The following is a 5,418-nucleotide window of genomic DNA, read 5'->3' on the forward strand; positions in this document are numbered from 1 at the left end:
ACCCTTGTGGACAAAACTGTAAATCTCTTGGTGTGGAAATTAAAAATGAAATTTTAATTTGTTATCACTAATTAACATCTTTACTGTGGGGAACTCCTTATGGAACAGTCAGAGTTAAAATCCTTCAGTTCATATGACCTGCTTGGCCATCGTTTGGGCATAAGTATAGAGATTAGTCTGTTAAAAAAAAAAAAAGTTTCATAAATTTGTCATTCAGTTTGTACTTAAATCTGAAATGAGGAGACGATTATGCTATGCTGTGTTTTAAAGACCACACGCACAAGTTGACAGTCAAAATTTAAATATGTATCAAGAAATATAATGCAGTACAGTGCAATCACAACCTATAGGGTGTTACAAATATTCAGAGGCAGTATTTCACAAAAACACTTAAAAAAAAAAATCACATCCTTCATTATTCTTTACTAACATACAGGAGCTTTGCTGATTGTGTCAGACATTTACATTTCAGACAAGATGAGTAGATAGTTGTTAGGTGAGATGAAATCTGGATTTTTGTCTCATCTTAGTCTGACACACTGACTGCAACATCCTTAGACCAGGGTGTAAAGATAAAGACATTGTGTGTTATAGTCTGTGAAATTGTTTTGTTTCACTGCGTTTGTTTTCACTGATCATATGATTCATTGACAATCCTATTAACCTCTCTTGATCTCACTCTGTTCTTATTTTACCTCCTCACCTGAGAAAATGTATACCAGTGATGACAGAAAAGGTAAACTCACCTGAGTAAAGGAACTAGAAACAGCTATTCATTTATGTAATCTCACCTGTGTCGTCTTTTAAAGATGATCCATAAGTCTGACTAGTGTTATTGTTACTTTCTCTCTCTTTTTCTGTTGCTTGAGCTCATGTCAGCCATCGAGGGAAAAGGAGGCGAGCTTTAAAGTTTCATGTCTAACTCACAACTTCAGTTTGTGTTTATTCACAGAACATTAACTGTTTTCTCTTTAATGTTTCTCCTCCTCACTAACCATCAGTTCTCTCCTCCAACTTATTCGCCTGAGGTCGATGAGGATGTGAGGAGAAGAAGAGGTGAGTATCAGCTTCTCATTTCACAGATTTTTAATTAATTTGTGTAAATTAAGATTAATTGTGTTACTGATGTTTTTGTTTTGTTCTGTTCACTTCTCTCACTCCTTCATCTGAGCTGCTTTCGTTCACAGGGTTGCCACAGGGAAGAGATGCTCATATCCAGACTACAGGGGGAGCTAGACAACAAGCTGAAGTAAAGTTCCTGGATCCTTTATTTAACTTTCACTATTTTCACCTGTTTCGCAGTACACAGCTGCTTCTGTATTGGTAGCTGTTCTTCAGGCTTCTCAGAGACGATCTTAACTGGTCAGCTTTCAGTTTTCTGTTCATCAAACTTTCTGAAGCAGCGGCTTTGATGTTGCACTGAACAAAACGCTCAGACATCTAAAGACACATGATGATTTAGGATTTTGTTTGGACTAAAGATACACTTGGTTTATCCAAATTATGAAAAACAGTGCATAATCAAATCTGTGTATTATAACAATTAAAAAGATGTTTGTCTCTGAGATTTAAATGTTGCCTCTGTTGTTAACTTTTTAGTTCCTCCAGCATCTGTAAAAATTGTATAATTTCAGCAATACTCATATTTTATCATGTAGGTCAAACAGAGACATCTCTAAATTTTTGGATAAAAATAGAAAATTGGAGAAAAAAAATCTCTTTACTGTCAAGTCCAAAAACGGTTGATAAAATTAAGACCACACACTAAAGTCACCCCCTGACCCTGCATCTTGGATTTGTTTTTGGTTGGATGGGATTGCAAAAACTGTTTCTACTCTCTGCTACTCTGTTTTTCATCTTCTGTGTTGTTTTCTAAGTTTAACATTCAAAGGTTAACACCTTCATGAGGGGAAAAGAGAATTTTAAGCACTGTTAACAGAGAAGGCGTGAGCATACAGTTGTGAATCTGTAAAGTGATGTGACACAGATATGATCCAGTGTTACTTCAAAGGTAGTGTAATCTGACTCAAACAGTATTCTTTGATAAACAATAGTTTATCAAAGAATAAGGTCAATTCAACCAGATGACTTTTAACAGCTGCAGTGATTTACAACAAAACAACCTCAGGGTTTAGGTTAGTTTTGTCTTGTAATGACAGCCTGAGGGATCGTCATTTTTGCATAAACACCTAGACTTCAGATCTTTTAAAGGCATTACAATCACCACTGCTATCACTACTTGAGAGACAAAGACTTTTTTCATCATTTTGAATTCATCATGTAATACACCTGAAAAGATGATTTTCTAAGGTCTTCTGTGAGAAATCGTCAGCTGAATTTGACAGTGCACAGTTTTCTCTACAGTGTGTGTACACTCTTTTCATGGCTGTATGAAGAGTTACATGAGAGGGGTTGCAGAACATTTCTTAATCTGATGCAGTTTACGGGAACCTCTTGGTGTTCCCAGAGAAGCAGATAAACTCTACAATAAAGCCTGGATTATGTGAAGCTTTAATCATGTCTTCACCGTCATTTAAAGACCTACATGTTATGAGACAGAGCATCAACTGTACATACCGTTCATACACACTCAGTGTGCTTGAGTAGGAAGTACATGTGGGGGCAGTGCAAAAGGAAAAACCCTTATGTGATGTAATCACAACTTTCTCTTTATCTCATGAGACCTCCTGTTCTCCAGGCTGGTTCTTCCTGGCTGATAAAAAGCGCTACTGAAAACAATTCATGATATTTATTCAAGGGAGGAGAATAAACAGTGGATATCAAAAACACATCTCACAGAGGGACCAATCAGAGAGACTATATGTGCTAATTATTTTACAGTCAGTTGACAGAAAATGAGTAATGTGCATTTCCTAAAAGATTTTTTCTCATCAGCTACACCAGGGGTGGCCAACCAGTCAGAGACCAGGAGCCACAAAAATGGCCGTGGTACTACAGAGAGCCACGTCACACACAGGGTCTTACAAATGCACTTCCTCTCACATATAAACGATATGACATAAAATGAAAAGCAATACATTTCCAATTTTCAAAGCGAGATTTCTTGTGTTTGTGTGTTTCAATTCGCACTAGAGAAGAGAAACTGAAACTTAAGTATCAATCCCAACTGATCCCAAAGTTGGCATCCATATATATATGGTTTAGATTGATCGGCACACCACTACTCATAACCATATATATTTTTTTATGAATGGATCGAAGAGCCACACACCGAAAGGCAAAGAGCCACATGCGGCTCGCGAGCCACAGGTTGGCCACCCCTGAGTTAAACTTTTAACATTCATGGTATAGAAACAACATATGTATAAACAGTGATACAATTTGTTCCAAGAAACATTCACCTACACTGCTCAACAACATCAGTAACAATATCAGTGAATAATTCAGAAAGTGCATTTTTGACAAACTTGGTTTTTGACATTTATTTTGTTCTTAAAAACTTGCAGGTTTTCAGAAACACTTGAGAAGGTATCAAAAAGGTGTGTTGTCTTCGCAACAAGGCAAAAAAAGAACTTACAGCTTTAGGCAATGATTCACACAATAACATACTTTCCCTTTAAGACGAAAGGATTCAAATTCATCAGAATGTAAAATCAAAGACATTGTTTCAAACTGCTGAATATTCCACCTACAGGATTTTTTTTTTTCCCGCAATTCATCCTTGTTTAATTTTTAGTTTAACCCTGTCATTTGTGTTTAAGGACAATATCTTATCACATTTTAAAGAGTAACCTGTCACTAAACATGAAGAATTGTGCTTTTGTAAGTTTGTTTTATTTGTTGTTGTTTTAGGCTCCCTGCCTCACAAACCCTTCACTCTGATTGGCCAGCCATTTGTTGCTTTATATCAATGTTTGAAATATGAGTAAGCATGCAGTCCCCTCTTTAAGCCCACACCAAAGAAGAAATCCACCTTCCTTATTTTTTTGAGGAATCTGCAGCCCTTACTTTTCCGACTCATATTTCCAACAACTCCCTGCTTTGCATTTATTATCATTTCACTGAGAGCTAAAAACATGGCTCCAATGGCAAATGTGACAAATGATTTGTGAAGCTCATTTCAGCAGAACAACTGAATGAATCTGGGAATCCCATTATTACATATTTGTCTGATTTTCTAATCTCAGAGGGAAAGTGAGTTTTATGAAGGTCTTTTGGTTGAGATCGTAGAAGTCTGATGAAAAATGTGGTCAGTGTTAGAAATCACCAGAAGGGGGCAGCAAAATCACAGTTATGAATAATCTGTTTGAGCTTTCACACTGATATCCCAATGCTGTTACTATTTCATCCCACATATTCTTATGTGTCTTAACTACGACACAACCCTGTTTCGTCGTACTTCTAATTTGCAATAGGAATTTTTGATGCATTTAACCATTTTACTACCACATGCATAAAGAGTCAATTGGCTTCAATACACAGTGTGTGTGTGTGTATGTGATTATCTGCTTTACTCAAGGGTCCTGAGCTAATAGACTCAGGGGTAAACATGGTGTTTGTCATGCAAACAGAGGTAACACTTATTAAAGAAGAACAACCAAAGTGCTGCACACATGGCTGGATGCGGGCAGCAGGCCGTGGCCTGGTATTGACTGCAGGTGGGGGAATATCCTGGCTGCAGTTGGAGCAAAGTTGAAGCGTGGCTTGGACTCATGCTGGTGTTGAGTCACGCTCATGTTGTTACAGTCCAAGCAGGGCAAATAAAGGCCTCCCTGCTTTTGTCAACCCTTTTTATGTTTTCGTAATCACCCACCAAGTGCGCTCAGTGTGGGTCCACCTCCTACTGTCATGAGGGTGGTGACTGATGTGTTTGGACCTCATAAAGAACATGTTTGCTTTCAGTCAGCCTTAATACAAATCTCTCTAATGTATGGAAGGGGAGTTTGCTCTGGGGATGTTTAAGCTCTTGGCAAATCTGGCTCGATGAAGTGTGTGTCCTCCTGGGGGGCTTTTATGGGGAAGTTTCATGCAGTGCATGCTGGGATGAGCTCATGCAGGGCTTTTATTAATGTGTGGATATTAAAATTGGAGTGGATTTAAAATGTCAGATGAAGTTCCAGCTTCATGCTTTGCTTTAAATTCTTTGCATGTGTTCTCGAGTAAGTTTTAAGAGCAATGACAGTCATTATTCTTTTTCTTTATTCTGGGGTTTTCTTTTACCTGCCACTATATTTTGTGTACGTTTATCTGCTGACATCAAGTCCTGCTTTGAATTAAATCAAAATGGCACTGAATCATATTTCTGTGAAGTTTTTTTCTTTTTAAAGATCTTTCTTTCCAGACGCTTGTGCGTAAAAACTTTGCACTTGGCAGCGATCAGAAAGCCAGAGAGGAGCCAGAGAGGAGCCAGACGAGGAAGTGAGGAGGAGGGACCAGAGCAGTGGCGTGGTGTGTGTG

The sequence above is a fragment of the Halichoeres trimaculatus genome, unplaced genomic scaffold (genome assembly GCF_033239565.1).
Source record: "Halichoeres trimaculatus isolate MK-OKI-2021-1 unplaced genomic scaffold, fHalTri1.1 fHalTri1_scaffold_4, whole genome shotgun sequence".
In the NCBI taxonomy this organism is placed as follows: Eukaryota; Metazoa; Chordata; class Actinopteri; order Labriformes; family Labridae; genus Halichoeres; species Halichoeres trimaculatus.